The following is a 17891-nucleotide window of genomic DNA, read 5'->3' as shown; positions in this document are numbered from 1 at the left end:
CTTATATGCCTCAGTTGGCGCCAAACCAATGCGATAAAGTCATTTTTTATGCCTCGATTATGTAGATAACTGAGGCAGTATCTGTGTCAATCAAAGAAGTTTCTGATTGCAGAGGTTGCAGGGGGTACGTGTCACCGTTTACGCCTAGGTTATTAATGTAACCGAGGTAGTATGTGATTTTTAAAAAGTTTGTCAGCAAATACCAGTGATAGCAGGGTGAGTTGGCAAAGCTTTATGCCTCGGTTGCTGACTTAACCGAGACAATATATCTATCACGCTTTGGTTCCTTTTGAATCGAGACATATAACTTTTCTGAAACTATGAAAACGCCACCGCGCTTTTATACGCTTCGGTTTCAGTAAAACCGAGTCGTATATAGCGCGTTAAAAAAGGTTTTTTACTAGTGTTAACTACTCTCATAATTTTTTAAAATGAAACCAATAAATATAATTTTCAAAATTAATTAACCTCATGTGGTAAAAATATCTCATATGTTCTTTAAATATTGTACTATTAGTGTACACCTCTTCAATTTTAGCTTCAATTTCAGAATTAAAAAACAATGAATTTTAAGCATTTGACAATGATATATTTTTTACTTTATATGTTAGTTTGGTGACATTTCACTAGAAAGTATCTTGCACAAAGAAAAATAGTAGAAAAACGCATTTACTTTAGCATAATGGATCTTTTTTTTTATGATTAATTTAATAGGAGAGATAAAATATATGAATTATAGATGAAGAATGAACACCCTTCTAATTTTCCCCATCTCCCTCATAACCTTTAAAACTATGATATTTCAGTATGTCAAGAGTTCCATATCCTCAACTTTAAGTTAAAACCTGTCAACACTCAATTTCGTCTGGATTGACTAAATAATTTGTTTTATTGTTTTATTCTCATAAAAGGAAAAATTAAAAAAAAATGTGTGTTTATATAAAAAGAAAAAAGTATATAATAAAAAATTATTAAAAAAAAAAAGTAAAAAAAAATAGGATGAAGCGTTCGTCCTTCTTTGGGTGCGTTCGGTTTTTGCCACTGTTGCTGTGACCGTTCGTCCTCAACCGTGAGCCTTCAGCACGTTTGGACGTTCGTCCTCCGCTTCAACCGTTCGGTTATCATCCAGCTTTCGTCCTCTGTGTTCCAGCGTTCGGTCTTGGTGTACGACTGATCTTTAGCGCTCGTTTCTTTAACGTTCGGCATGCATGACCGTTCGTCCAAACTCTGAGGCGTTCGCTCGTTGCAGGAACCGAGTACCACATAGGTTCCATCTTGTGACTGTTCGACCGTTCGTCCTCTCCTCTGCCGTTCGTCCTTTTTCACTATTGGACCGTTCGGCCAGTATTCAAGCTTCCGAGCGTTCGTCCTCTTTGATCAAGCGTTCGTCCTCTGCCGTTCGTCCTTCCCCAATGTTACTGTGGCCGTTCGTCCCAACAGTGATCGCTCGTCCTTTCCCACTGTTACTGAGGCCGCTCGTCCGAACGGTAACCGTTCGTCCTTCATTGCTTCAACCGTTCGTCCTATACCGTTCGGCCTTTTGTAATTTGGACGTTCGTCCTCGCTGCTCAACGTTCGGTCTCTACTTTTTGAACGTTCGTTCTTAATGTGTTTTTGTTCTCAGTTTAGCGAACGTCCAAGCCGAGCGTTCGGTCTGTTTGAGATGTCGAGCGTTCGGGTATTGTTTGTGAGCGTTCGGTTTTCGTTGGTTGACCTGGTGAACGTTCGTTCTTTTCTACTATTTACGTTCGACCTGGAGCAGTTTTGTTCTACCTTGTGAGCATTCGGCCTAAGCGTTCGTTCATCTTCGTGAACGGTCGTTCGTTTTGGTTGCTCGTTTCTTGTTTTGACCGAGCGTCCAAATAGTGGTGGCTGCACTTTAAATTTGGTCTGAACTTTCCACCGAGGATTCCCACCTCCAGCTGCCGCTGTCCGCCATTGACCGTCTGAAACCACTTACTGTATGGGTCTCTGGCAGCGTTTTAAATTAAAAAAAAGGGGGAACCGGAGAATCATTTTGCTGACACCTGAGTCTGCCTCCCATTCATCTTGCTCCCACTTACCTTCAACACCCTGGCTTCCACTCAACACCAAGGCGGCAGAACAATTGTTGGAGGCACATGGTGAAGCAAACACGCGGCCAGTAGGAGAAACCACTTACAGTATGGGTCTTTGGAATTTAAAAAGAGGAGAATCAATCCGCTGGAGGTCCACCTGAGTTGGTCTCCCACGAGTGCCCATCTGGCACCTCCGTACTGATTCCGTCTGGCATTTGGAAACGCATGCAACACCTGGGGCTTCCACTTACCTTCAGAATGGTTACCTGATTCGAAAAAAATCTCCAGCAAGGTCACCTCGGCAGATCCATCTTGAACACCCATACCTTATACACAGCCCACACTCTGGACCCCTCTGGAATAATCTTGAGGGACCTGGGGAAACTGCCTGGACCGGATCTTCATTTTTCAAGAACCCAGACTCCACTGACCCGGAGAGGATTATCATTCACATACAGCCAAGATCATCACCACCCCTGCATATCCATCTCGAACAGCCACTACCAACACCAAAAGGCCACCACCTATCCTCACCCAATGACCATCTCCAACCATATTCACCCACTGTCACAGCCACCCTAAAACACCTCATAACTACACGACCATCACTCACTACATTTGTCATCCTCACAGAACGAGACTGAATCTCCAGCAAGGTCACCTCTGCATATAAAAACCGTCTCCACCACCAACATCAGGACACACGACGTACACCCATCACCGGGATCCCTTTCTTCTTTCATAGTCCACCTTCTCTGTCAATCACACACACACGACGACCATCATCAAACACACCAGTAATAACCTCCAATAATCACACCGCATACTCATCCCGAACACCACCATCACCACCACGAGTCCCCACCGTATCCAACTCCACTATCTCCACTTCTCATCATCACTCACCTTTGTCTCCCACTCACCTGCAACAAACCTAAAAACTCCATTGCCTGCAACCATCATCGATATTCATTTACCACATTACTGAACACCATGACCTTCAACTCCAACATCGCATGACCACCACCCATCACCAACACCTCACGGGTCAGCCTCCCAAAAGTCGCCTTCACCTCCATATTCCCACACAACCAACAACTCACGGTCGGCCACCTTCATCTTCTTCATTTTCATCTCCAACGTCCATTGCCTCCAACCCATCATCCATCTCTGAACCAAAAAAAAAACCCTTCACTCATTACCAACCACAGCGAAACCAGACACGACCATCACTCACTATAGGGGGATCCTCACCGAAAAAACCAGACAGAAGCTCCAGCTTCATCACTTCTGATATTCCTCTCGAACACCATCCACATAGCAACTCCAGCTCCATCGCACTCATCTTCATCCAGTAAGCCTTCATCCAGCATTGAAAACGCTTTACAGCATCCCAGCAGGGAACATTCAACGGCTAGAAGAGTGCCTGGAAGAGGTGTTGCCAGCAGCACGTTACACCGGCACTTCCAACGACTGAGAGACCACTACAATACTCCGCATTCAGAGGGAGGAGCACCTTATCGAAAGAGGAAAGCCAGCCACGAAGAGGACCCAGGGCTTAACAAAGATAAACCAAGCTTCAAGAGGAACGGAGACATCACTTCGAGAACTGGGGAAGGGACGCCTTGTTGAAAGAGAAAGCCAACCAAAGAGAGGAAGAGGAGATCGGACGCACGGGGATAGCAAAGAGTGAACCAAGCTTCAAGAGGTAAGTAATACCTTCCACTTTTTGATTTACTGAGTTTGGATATTTGAACTTGAATATGTCTCCATTATATTGATGCTAAATTTGCATGAGTTAAGTTTGCATGTGTGCATTGTGTTGTGAATATTTGCGTATGTCTGATACCAAACATTCATTACATCCAACCATCTTGACATCCACGGCCATTTGTTAAACACCTTACGTCCACTACCTATCTTCACCCATCTTCATCATATTCCCATCTAACCCTACACCACAGTGACAGTCACCGTAAGCAGCCCCCGAAACCACTTTCTTCACTGTGCCATGCGGCAACGGCGCCTCCACAATCAATGTAACAGCCACCACCGCGAGTCACCGCTGGACTGACCCCCCACCCCAGCTCATCTGCAACCCAAACCCACTCCGCCTTCACTTCACCACCGCAAGCCACCATGAAGCTTCCATCACGCACCACCACGTTAAAACTCTGCATGTAGCAGTCTCCATCACAATCTCCTATACCCAAACCACGACCAACTTCATCATCTTCATCCTTACCATTCGGCCAACACCTCCAACTTCTTCTCCATCATCTCCAGCACCTGGGAGGCACTGGCTCCTTCTGTTTCTTCATCCTGACCTCACGGCCTTTACCTCCAACACCGAACAATCATCACACCCAACCATCTGGACACCCACGGCCACCGCTAACACGCACGGCCAGACACCCATATTCACACACTCCAGCCTACCATTTTCATCCTCACCTTCAACACGGTCATCAACAAAACCCATTCGTTTCAACTCTCAACCCAATTCCAACTCTCAAGATTTCCTGCACAAAGTTTTTTGGAAGAGTTTGAGTCTGTGGAGCGTGCCGCTAGGGTGGCGGTGGCAGCGGCGTAGAAGAGAAGGAGGGAGGTAGAGCAGCCAGGGCTTGGCGCGGCAACTGGCAGGATCTAAGGCAGCCATCCGAGCACTGGCTGCGGCCAGTCTTGGCGTTCGGTGTCGCCGGCGAGGCTGTGGGGTGAAGTGGGTGCTTGAGTGGTGGAGCGAATATATGAGGGAGAGACTTGGATTTTGGATGTTGGGTGCAAGTGATAAAATGAGAGGAAGGAAGAAGAACCCCTAATGAGTTTCTGAGTAAAGGAACTCTGGGCCTGGACTAGCCAATACGTAGCGCACCCCCACTTCCCATTCACACCTCACTCCGCTTTCTGCAAACAACAAGGAGATTTGGGCATTGGGCTCATTTCGGTTCTGACACCCGATTTTACTACTGCACCCCATCTTGGGCCTCTACCAAGAATTTTGAGTGGCACCCCTGGTTTTATCTCTACACTCCTATTTTTGTTGGGCTATTCCTGTTTCTTTTTGTCTTATTTATTTGTTTATTCATTTTATTTTATGTAACCCCCTTGTAAGATAATCCCATCCCTCTGTACTATATTTGTTTTATTTATTTGTCAAACACTGCACACACTCTTTTTTTTATATATGTAATGAACAGAAATCACAAAAAATAAATAAATAAAATAATAATAATTCTCTTTCTTCAAAAATACCAAAAATACGTTTTAAAGGTTTAGGCACATGTGTGATCGCACGCATCGTCCTTGTGCCAAAAACCTTTTCTCTTTCTTCGAAATACCAAAAATACGTTTTAAAGGTTTAGGCACATGTGTGATCGCACGCATCGTCCTTGTGCCAAAAACCTTTTCTCTTTCTTCAAAATACCAAAAATATGTTTTAAAGGTTTAGGCACATGTGTGATCGCACGCATCGTCCTTGTGCCGAAAACCTTTTCTCTTTCTTCAAAATATCAAAAATACGTTTTAAAGGTTTAGGCGCATGTGTGATCGCACGCATCGTCCTTGTGCCGAAAACCTTTTCTCTTTCATCAAAATTACAAAAAATACGTTTTAAAGGTTTAGGCACATGTGTGATCGCACGCATCGTCCTTGTGCCGAAAACCTTTTCTCTTTCATCAAAATTACAAAAAATACGTTTTAAAGGTTTAGGCACATGTGTGATCGCACGCATCGTCCTTGTGCCGAAAACCTTTTCTCTTTCTTCAAAATACCAAAAATATGTTTTAAAGGTTTAGGCACATGTGTGATCGCACGCATCGTCCTTGTGCCGAAAACCTTTTCTCTTTCTTCAAAATACCAAAAATACGTTTTAAAGGTTTAGGCACATGTGTGATCGCACGCATCGTCCTTGTGCCAAAAACCTTTTCTCTTTCTTCAAAATACCAAAAATATGTTTCAAAGGTTTAGGCGCATGTGTGATCGCACGCATCGTCCTTGTGCCGAAAACCTTTTCTCTTTCTTCAAAATAACAAAAATATGTTCCAAAGGTTTAGGCACATGTGTGATCGCACGCATCGTCCTTGTGCTAAAAACCTTTTCTCTCTTTTAAATTAAATTACAAAAAATATGTTTTAAAGGTTTAGGCACATGTGTGATCGCACGCATCGTCCTTGTGCTAAAAACCTTTTCATTCTCTTAAATAAAAAAAAAATACCAAAAAATATAAAAATCCTCAGAAAACTAAAAACATCTACTTTTTTCAAAACTACGAACAATATCGCAGAACTACGTGATCCTTGATTCTCCACTAAAAGTGGAGATACGTAGGAGCAAGGCCAGTCCTTGTCAGGCTCACTCTCCCAAAAATCCAAATCATTTTCCAAACGATTTCTCAAACAATTTTCCAAACAAATTTCTCAAACGGTTTCAAAATGAACTACGGAACCCTGATTTCTCATTCTGCATGAGAATACGTAGGAGCAAGGTCAATCCTTGTCGGGCCCCAAAAAGCTAAAAAATATTGTTTGTTTCTTTAGAGTTTTATTTCAAGGGAATGTTAAACACTTTGAAAACCACATCCACATTCGCGCATTTAGTTAAAGGTACTGCCTTAGGGCAGGCGTTGTAGGGTGCTAATACCTTCCCTACACGTAACCGACTCCCGAACCAAGAATCTGGTTCAATTTGACCATGCCTTATCATTTTATGGTTTTTTCCGTAGTTTTCCAGAATAAACTATGGTGGCGACTCCAAAATCTCTTTTTTTTCAAAATTATTCTTCTTTTATTGGATCGTCGTCCCGTCGCGATTCCGGTTGCGACAGATGGCGACTCCACTGGGGATTACCAGAGAGTCAGGCCATTTAATTAGATGTGCGAATTTAATGTGGTTTTTCTTTGTGTTTTTCTTCCCTTTCTTTTTCTTTATCTTTGTTTGATATTTGTCATAATTGTATATGTGTTTGTTTTGATTACATTGAACCCTAGGATAGAAAACATGTTATATCTGCCTGGGAATTTTCTGGTTGTTTTGCAGGTGAGGGTTTGGGGTGTATAATTGCATTCTCCCTTCACACACACACAATATGCATATCATGAGTGGGGCCCTATACCCGGGTCTGAGCGCAACTTAGAAATAGAGGGGTTGTGTAGCGGTGTCATTTGGGACATACTTCCTGTTTGGCTATCGTGAGAACCCCAGCCAGAGTCTGTTCTCTTCATTTGTGTCTCCACATCTAGTTGATTACTCTGACTGTTGTGGAGAAACAGTGAAAAGAGCCATAGCTCTGGTGGCCTGATTTAAGCATTAGGGAGCTATCCTTGTGAGTGCATATATTTGGCCTTAGAACTTCAGTCATCCAACCTTTGATAAGGCACAAAAGGGAGAAATGTGTATTCTTATAACCCTCATGTTCGCTTAATAAAAATCACGCACCTTGTACATATCCTCATATCTCTTTATCTTTTTTCTTTCTTTTGCTTTTTCCTTTTTTTCGCTCATTGTTTTTCTTCATAGTCTTGTCACGTTTTGTGGATTCTAGTCAAAAATTATAAAGTTGTGATTAAGGCCTTAAGCTAAAAAAGGGGAATTAACATGGAATTTTGAGTCAAGAGGTATTCGAGTTCATACATTTTGACGAAAAGATGCACGTCGAGTAAAGGAGGATAATATTGGTGGGGTATAAGAATTTGTTGAGTCTGTTAGAGGTGGAGGTCCAAACATCAGCAATTACTACTTTAGCCCAGTACTATGATCCACCACTAAAGTGCTTCACTTTCCAAGATTTCCAACTAGTACCACCAGTGGAAGAATTCGAGCAAGTCTTAAATATGGAAAAGACTCCATACAGCTACCTTGAGCAGTATATCCTTGTCTTGCAGTTGGCGAGGATCAGGAAAGTACACCCAATGAAGTTGGAAAGCGAGTTCACAATCAAGGGCAAAGTGAGGGGCCTTCCTCAAAGATACTTATAGGAATACCTACATCGTTTGGCTTAAAGAGGAAAATTGGGAAATGTTTACGGATGTATTAGCTCTTCTCCTCTATGGTGTCATGATTTCTCCTAAATGTCAAGAACCTTGTCGATTATGCCGCTATGAATGCATTTGCGGGAGACAAAGAGCGCTGTGAGAATCTAGTCAGTGCCATCCTGGCTGAAGTTTATGGGACCCTTAATCGTTGTTATGAACTTAAAGGGGGAAGGATGTTATGTTGTCTACCAGTGTTGTATATGTGGTTCATTTCCCGTGAGACTGGAGATGCCTTAAATTCCCTGTACACCATGGACGAATTATTGTGGTATATAATCGATTACAAGGACATTGTAAACGATTACCCGAGAGAAAGTTGGATTTTGTACAAAAAGTTCATCACAGGTACTCAGTCAGGTGAACATGGGTCACCATTGGAAAAAGAAGTGACTTTTAGGCATTTTTGCGCTTGTCTTAGGCTGTTCCTTGTGAACCACATGTGAAAAGAGTAAATGAATGGGCGCAACTTTGTGCAGTTTAAATGAAGAACAAGTTAAATGGTGTGTCCCTTGGGAGCATAGATCGCAGATTACATATCATTCCGGGAGGTATCCTAATGCACCCTCATGGGTATTATCCTGTGTTAGCGCAAAAAAAAAAATAATTTGAGTATCCTGAGAGGATCGCTAACACCTGCATCTCTCGCCACATTGCAGATCATATGAGGAATGAATCTTCGCTGAAATGTTCCATCAAGTTAAAGACAATTGGGGGCAATGTTGTTCGCTTCAATGAAAGGCCCGAGATCATGAACTGTTAATGAAAGTTTCCCTTAGCCAATGAATCATAGAAAGGGTTAAGACAATCAAGTTATAATGCAGATTAATTTCCCCTACCCAAATTATGAGAAGAAATTTCAAAATGATGAGCAATGGATAGAAGCAACAATGACAAAACTAGAAGGAATGTCGGCGTTTAGCTAAGAGGGAACATAAAAGATTGGTGAGTCAGATGAAGAAAGAATATGTCGTTGAATAAGGACAAGCTAAAAGAATTGGAAGAGAAGTCTCTCACAGCTAGCTTCCCTTGCCAATGAGGCCATTAAAGACGTCCCTAAGTTCTTAGCTGATATTGAGTTTGTAATGTCAATCATCAACCCGCTTGAGGGGACTGAAACTTTCCTCAATTGCTGCAAGAAATTGATCAGACAAATGAAGAATGTGATGACTAAAGCCTGCGATGGTTGACCAAGAATTCCTATGTCTCGCATTTTGGGAACTTCTGAATGATGAATCACCTTATTGACTCTGTTTCGTGTTAATTTCCAAAATTATACCGGGCCAAATATTTTCACAGCTTTATAGTTTCTGACTAGAGAATTTGAACTTGGTTTTCTTTTCTTTTCTTTTTTTTTTATTTTTATTTTTTCTTAATTTGTTTCAAAAAAAAAAAAAATACAGTTAAACATCTAAGACACCCTAAAGGACACGAACCAGTGGCAAAATCATGGAGAACCAAGTATAAGTTCAAGAGGGAATGAAAGCCGATATCCAACAGCTGAAGGAACAAATGAGACAAGTCCTAAGGACCCTGGATGCCTTACAAAGTCCTGGATGTTTATGCACACAACGATCACAACAAGGAGTTCCAGAAGACACAAACTTTCCCTTCCTATGGTCTTCCCCCGAATTATACTCCACCCTCAGAAATGGACTTGAGACATCTTGACGCTCAAAAATAAAAAAAGTCAAAGGGGACACAGTTGAAGTAGGAAACGAGTTTGGGGGGCAACCGTTTGGATGGTCCTTAGGAGAATTATTGTAAGCACTAAGAGGACAAAGCCACCTGAGTTGAATAAATCTGATCACCATGTCATCACATCAATGTTGAGGTTGTCAGGCACAAATTTGAAGAACTGTAAAAATTGTGAAAGCCATAGAAGGTGGATGAAATGCCAGATTTGAAAATGTTGCAAAGTTTGAATAGGCTCAGATCTGATGGTACTTCCAAAATTCAAGTTTCCAGAGTTTGAGAAATATCGGGAAAGAGCTTATCCCCAAAGCCATCTATGGCAAGAAAATAATGGTTCATGCATGTGATGGAAAGTTATTAATTCTTCTGTTCTGAGAGATGGGCTGGCATTGCCTCTAATGGGAGTACTCATCTCGAACCTTGATGCATCGGCCTAGGGAGAATCCGGTGGATGGTTTTCTTGAGACAGTGCAGATATAACATGGATGAAACATCTCATAGAGCATGATAGAGAAGGAGTATGAATTATTCAAAGAATATGCCCAAGGTAGAGAGAAATTTTCTTCTCAAGTAGAACCACCTCTGAGAAACAAGAAGGTCACTACTGTACTCTACAACCATCATGAACACATGATAAGCAATGAGAGGTTGAAGGTGGAAGAGTCTCTGACAGGGTGCGGAGCTGAACCAAAGTACAGAAACGCTCGACAAAAGCACACGGACAATCACCCTATGGACGACAGAGAGTACTTCACTAAGAGCACAAGTGGACGTTCGTCCAGTGAACAGAAGTGGACGCTCGTCCTTCAGCTAGAAGTGGACGCTCGTCCAAAATGAGGCAGCCGCTCGTCCAACCAATGAAAGCGAACGCTCGTCCTTCAGCTAGTAGATGACGCTCGTTCAAGAAGCGGACGCTCGTCCAAAGTTAGGCAGCCGTTCGTCCTAACTGAAGTGAACGCTCGTGCAGTCCAGCACAGAGAAGAGGACGTTCGTCCACCAACTGAAGAAATGGACGCTCGTCCAGCACACTGAGGTGGACGCTCGTCCAATACAGAGAATTGGACGCTCAAGTGGACGTTCGTCCACAAACTGAAGAAATGGACGTTCGTCCAGCAAACACAATTGGACGCTCGTCCGTAAAACTGAGTAGAACGCTCGTCCAGAAATAGGACGTTCGTCCAGAAAGTGGACGCTCGTCCAAGCTCGTCCACGCTCGTGCATAACGCTTGAAACGCTCGTCCACGCTCGTCCAGAACGCTCGAAACGCTCGTCCAGCAGAGGACGTTCGTCCAGAAAGTGGACGCTCGTCCAGAAAGTGGACGCTCGTCCAGAATTGGGACGCTGGTCAAAAAAAATTGGACGCTCTCGTGACTCAATTATTTAATCCTTCTCTTTAAAAGATGATTCAGAGGAATTGCAAAAGCAGATCTGGACGGAGAGGAGACTAGGGATGACGCTGCAGCAGATGCTCCAAGGGCTTCCATGGTGGAAAATCACCAATTTCCACCATCTAATCCATCATTTCTCCCTTCAACTGACAACGAGATCGTTGACACATTCCTAAATACTCTGTAATCACCCTTCTGTAAGACCATGGTGAGCAGTAAAGCTTCTCAAACTTGCGATAATCCAAGAAAGAATTGAAATTGGTGTGAAGACTGAGAAGATTGTACAAGGTCTTACCATGAGAACGAATGTGATCAAGTCTGGTCTAAGCCTCGGACAAGGAGAGAAGAAAGAGCTCAATCACATCCTACGGCTCAAATACCGTTTGTCCTACCCTTTGAAAGTACTCCGAGACAAGATTGGACTCAGTCCAAACTCAACTTCCCACCAAGCTGTCGGGTAGAAAACGATTGATCAAGAGAAAAGGCCTACGAGTTTCACTCCTATTCATATAACTTATGCAACATTGCTTCCAAGTCTTATGCATAAAAAAGGTTGTTTTCCACTTGTTACATGGAGCCTTTAAAACCTCAATACCTCAAGACTCATGATACAACATACACAAAAGGTGGTTACCACGGAGTGGCCATTGATCGTTCCAAAAGTACTGGTGGTTCAAGCGCGAAGGCAAACTTTGATTCATTCAAGATATTTAAAGTTTGAAGAAAGTTAATCCAGCACTGTGGCGAGGCGTGAGTTCATCTCTACGAGTGCCATGACGAGGGAAGAGGACTCGCGGATTATTTGAGAAAGCATAAGTTGGAACTGATGTTATTTTGCTCGAGCTTTAATTTGTCTTCCTATGAGGTTTATGCTCATTGATATCACGCTTTCATCCATGAATTTTAATGTGAAATTTCATTACTTGGTATCTCCAAGGTTTACTGGAAATCATGTCCTAATAGGGTGTTGTGGAGAAAATAAAATAAAAAATGAAATTGAGGAAAATCTTGTGTCACTTGTCTTACTTGCAAATTACCAAACTCATGTTCTTCGAAAATATCAAATTTGTTAATCAAAAGCAAAGTTACAGTGTCAGATTTTTCCCGAATTTGATGTTTTCTTGCGAGACGTGTTTTCCATCCAAACAGTTATTTCAGCATGTATTGCATCAGGTTTTCCATCAAAGGCTTATCTTGAGCCCTTTTCTTCATTGTTTCATGCAAATAATTTTGAGTTTTACTCTCGTTCTCATTTTTCCGAAGTTTTTTTTCCTTATCTTCCTTCATCGTACTTTTTTTAATGTCTTCTTCTTCTTTGTTTCAAAGGTTTATTCGATTAGAATTTTTCTTTGGGCCAAATAAAAAAAAAACATAAGAAAAACCATAAAAATCTAATTTTTATTTCATCGAAAGAGAGATCTACAGTAAAAGTCGGAGAGGTGTTTTTGAATAAAGACATCATTCTGAATATACTGAAACGATCTTAACATTTGATAAATAAAATAAAAATGCATAAAAAAGAAAAAAACAGATATAACAAAAAAAAGTCCAAAGTCACAAATTCAAATAAAAGAAAAAAAAAATGAAAGCAAAAAAAAAAAGCAGCAAATAAGGCAAAGCAAATAAACAGTGTTCAGGGTTCGATCACTGGTGATCGTTAAGTTACAGACCATGAAAAAAAAATAAGTAAAAGGAAATTTAGCGAAAGTATTCCCGGGCTGGTTGCGGTGGTCTAAGGGAGAGCTCCGTCGAGGGAGCTCTGGTCCGGAATGTGAAAAGCGTGGGTGGAGCGATTTGTCGTCCGTCCCTGTCGTCGTCAATGATGATCGGAACGGGGAACAAGTTCAGCAGCCTCGGCGCCCTCATGATCACCCAGTCGTTTTCTTTCCAAAAAAAAAAAAAAAAAAAAAACAAAAAAATTGTCAATAATAATAAGAGGAGAAAATTTTCAAAAAAAAAAAGGGATGGAGGTGATCAGGGTACTTACCATACATGTACAGCGGCAGTTGTGAAAACTGAGTGCCAGTGGGGTCTACCTCCGCTTGCCAGTGCCTGACCCGATTGCCGTGGTTGTTAAACCAGCAGTGCACATTGTATTCAGTAGCGTCTGCGAAAACTCTTAGTCGAGATGCAATCTCGACGACTTGCGCTCTGCTGGGATGTGTGACCCCGTAGTTGTAGATATGGGTCATCATTTTGACCTGATCTTCAGTAGGTCTCCACCGCTGACTGGTGTACCTCTCCATCTCCATCTCGTTCATCTTTCCTCTCTAAGTTTTCTAAAACAAAAAAATAATAAAAAGTAAAAAGAACAAAAATATAACAAAGGCATAAAACAAAAAAAAGTTTTTTTAGTGTTTTCTTTATTCGTTTTTGTTTCCTTTTAAGTTAATTTTTTGACCGGTCGGTTTTTATTATTTCAGTGTCTGGTCTCGGATCTGTTTCACGGTCCTTGTAAGAGGGTCCTAAACGGATCTATGTCCTTTTGTCCTTGTCCTTTTGTCCTTGTTCATTTGTCCATGTCCGGTTCATCATTTAAATTTATCTTTTTAAGTTTTCTGATTTTATGGGGTACGTGGCGTTGTTCTACCCGATTGTCTCTGCCATACCTTCAAACGAAGGGAGATGAACGTCTGGTTTCCAGCCTATATACCCCTTAAGTTTAAGACAGTTGTGTTTTTAAGTGTTTTAAGTTTTTTAAAAAAAAAAAAAGAGAAAAGAGAAATGAAGACTCAGAAAGAAATGCAAAGAAGGGCAAGATGGAAATAAAAGCAGACAAAGCGGAAGGCAGAAGAAAATAGAAGAGCTTGCGGAAAGGAAAGCAGAAAAGAAAAACATAAATGGGAGAGGGGAAGGAAAGCAAAAACAGAAAGCGAAAGCGTAAAAGAAAAGAAGAACAGAAAGCTGAAAGGGAAGGAAGAAAAACAAAAAGGAAAAACTTAAAGGAAAGAAAGAAGATCGAAGAGTTTAGAGGACTTACCTGGAAGTGGAAGGCTTACAGAAGCTCGTCGCAGCCCTGGGACGCCTCCGAAAGCACACGGGGGCAGAGGCTCCTCGCAGAACTCAGACGCTCAAGGAAGAGAGGAAGAGGGAGAAGGAGAAGGATAGAGAGAGAGCGAAATCAGAAAATGTCGCCCAACGCGGAGGAACTCCCGTTTTATAGCTGAGCAAATCCACTATGGCTACAGTTCCGGTCGCTGCAACCGTCTGGTGTCGGTCCCGGTCTTTCTGAGTTCAAAAAAAAAAAGCAAAAAAAAAAAGTAAAAAAAAAAATTGAAAATCTGAAAACGGGTAGGGTTTTGTTGGGTCGATCCGGCCCAATTCAAGACTTCTTGGATGATCCGATTTCACCAAAAAATAATAAAAAAAAAATCAAAAATATGATAAATGGAAAATTTTCAGAAATATATAAGTCGAGTGATGTAAAATTTGAAGTGTTCAAAATTGTTTTTCATTTGCATGATAAAGGACATTTTCAGGTTCATTGGGCCTCATTACCATGTTAGCCTTCTTTGAACCCAATTCTTTCTGAAATATAAATTTGAGTGAAGAATTATTTCGGCATGTTTGTAATTTCACATCACACCATTTTGTTTGATTTTTATTCCTCCTTCTTCTACATTTTGAATAAATCTCAGATTGAAAGGGAATAGTGCTCGAGCCCATTAGGCCCAATGGCCTTCGTGGTTTTCTCTCGAGTCCACTTCTTTTGAAAATATGTCAAAAATATTTTGTTTTCACATTTTTGTTGTCGAATAATGTTTGGTACTTTTGTTCAAATTGTCCTGTGTGATTTTCTTTGAATTGGTAGTAAAAAAAAACAAACAAAAAAAAAAAAAAATCTGAAAAAAAAAAAGAACAGTGCTCGAGCCCATTAGGTCCAATGACCTTCGTGGTTGTCTCTCGAGTCTATTTCTTTTGAAAATGTGTCAAAAATACTTTGTTTTCACATTTTTGCTGTTGAATGATGTTTTGTACATTTGTTCAAATTCTCTTGTGTGATTTTCGTTGAATTTGTAGTAAAAAAAAGAAAGAAAAAAAAATCTGAGAATGCAAGATGAACAGTTTTGAGCCCATTAGGCCCCGTTGTCATATGTGGTTTCTCTTAAACCAGTGCATCTGAATTTCTGGAAAAAATAAAAATACATGTTTATGTAGATTTTGTGTTTTCAATTCATAATTTCCCTTTTCATTTGTGTGAACAATTAGTTGTGCAAAAAAAAAAAAAATGCTTTCTTTGTCATCTCCTTGTGACAGGTTCACACGGCTCAGGTCATCTGATCCATTGGATCAATGTGCCTGGTAAGTCCAACTTCCTTCTATGATACTTCTCCTCGGGTCCGATCCGATCTGGATTTTCCCGTGTCAGAAAGTGAATAAAACAAAAAAAAAAACATTTTTCAAACGTTTTCCTAAACAAAATTTTCTCATATCATTTCCTGCATTGCTCACCAAGCCTAGTTTCTGCACTGATTCCCAAGCCCTTGTTTCCATTTTAGCTCTCAAATCCTATTTCCCATACTGGCTTGCAAAGACCAGCTTCCATGCTGACCCGCAAGGCCCAGTTTCCACAATGGCCAAGAAATCCCATTTCCCCAATGGCTCAGAATGCCCATTTCCCATACTGGCTTGCAAAGCTCAGTTTCCATACTGACCCGCAAGGCCCAGATTCTACAAAAAAAAAAAAAAAAAAAAATCTCAATTTCCACAACAACTCATAAAATTCCATTTTCCATTGGCCAAGAAATCCCATTTCCCCAATGGCTCAGAATGCCCATTTCCCATACTGGCTTGCAAAGCTCAGTTTCCATACTGACCCGCAAGGCCCAGATTCTACAAAAAAAAAAAAAAAAAAAAAAATCTCAATTTCCACAACAACTCATAAAATTCCATTTTCCATTGGCCAAGAAATCCCATTTCCCCAATGGCTCAGAATGCCCATTTCCCATACTGGCTTGCAAAGCTCAGTTTCCATACTGACCCGCAAGGCCCAGATTCTACAAAAAAAAAAAAAAAAAAATCTCAATTTCCACAACAACTCATAAAATTCCATTTTCCATTGGCCAAGAAATCCCATTTCCCCAATGGCTCAGAATGCCCATTTCCCATACTGGCTTGCAAAGCTCAGTTTCCATACTGACCCGCAAGGCCCAGATTCTACAAAAAAAAAAAAAAAAAAAAAATCTCAATTTCCACAACAACTCATAAAATTCCATTTTCCATTGGCCAAGAAATCCCATTTCCCCAATGGCCAAGAAAGCCCCTTTTCCCATGTTGGTCTGCAAAGCTCAGTTTCCATACTGACCCGCAGGGCCCAGATTCCAAAAAAAAAAAATCCCAATTTCCCCAATAGCTCACAAAGCCTATTTTCCATATCGTCCCTTAAGGTCCAGTTTCCAGGCTGGTCCGCAAAGCCCAATTTTCAAAAAGAAAAAAAAAAAAAACACAAAATTTAAAAAAATCCGTTTTTCAACAAGCATCATCATTTTCATTTCATATTACTTTCCTTCATGCATAAAACCAAAAAAATACGCAAAAGTTGAGTCATTTGTTTTTTGATGCAAATCATCCAATTTATGAGATTTAAGAAAAATGTAATGGATGTCATAATCTCCTGAAGTCAAATGATCAAATCACATATTTCTTAAGAGATATCTGTGTGTGCATTGCTTGAAAACATCATCCTTCAACCCTCGCCAAACCAGAGATTGACCCAATCATGTTCTTGAGCCCAAATAATAAACACCAAGTTTTACACTGGGGCAGATTTTCCGTCATCTCCACTGGCTTTCATTTGGGAGGTCCTAAAATCCGTTGTAAAAAAAAAAATGAAAAAAATGACTCTGTTGAGATCATTTAGTCTTTGTCTCTTAATTGATCTTTTGAAAATAAAACAACCAAAGTTTGAAATGATGTGTGGCCATCTTTCTTCATCAAAAAAAAAAAAAAAAAAAAACATATCCTTTGATACCCAATTTGAGCCAATAAGAAATTTCTTTTCAAAATTTTACCCAAACAAGGGTTATCATCACAATAGAAGTTAACTCAAATTGCAAAGGAACACACTTAGTGATCAAATGAAGATAATTCCTCAAAAGTGAGGCAAAAAACGGAAAGAATCACAAAGTGATGACGAACAAAGAGTGAAGTTTGCAAATTAGCAAGGAAAGTCAAAACAGATTTGACAAATAGCTGATACAAGGTGTAGATGGTAACTCTTGTTCAAAAAAAATATAACCCACAAAAATTTATTTGAACCTTTATATCCTTTCTTTCAATACCCCTTAGCCCAAGCCACATTACAAGCCCAATAAAAGTCCACACAGATTGAATAATGGTTGCTTAAATTTTCATAAAGCTTAATTTCTGAGATAAGACAAAAATGACTAACAATGCAGTTGTAAAAAAAAATGATGAAAAAATATATAAATCGGATGAATGGAACTCCTTTTTGATCAAAATTAAGATTTTACAAAGGAAAATCAAACCGTTTGGGGCAATCTTTTCAAGCCAATCCTTTCCATATCCATCACAAATTCCTGAACACATTCAAATCCCATTCAAACTCTTCCCCCGGGTCCCAAACTTGGGGCAACTTTGTTAGTCTCAGATTTGTTCCATCTGAACCCTTGTTGGGCCTCTCAGATTTGTCCGTACTGAAATTCATAGATCCACCCTCAAGACAGGGGCAGACACTTTGGGGCTTTGTATGATTTTGAGTCCAT

This window comes from Vigna angularis, chromosome 4 (assembly GCF_016808095.1).
Source record: "Vigna angularis cultivar LongXiaoDou No.4 chromosome 4, ASM1680809v1, whole genome shotgun sequence".
Lineage (NCBI taxonomy): Eukaryota > Viridiplantae > Streptophyta > Magnoliopsida > Fabales > Fabaceae > Vigna > Vigna angularis.
The sequence above is the reverse complement of the archived record's forward strand: the minus strand, read 5'-3'. Positions refer to the sequence as shown.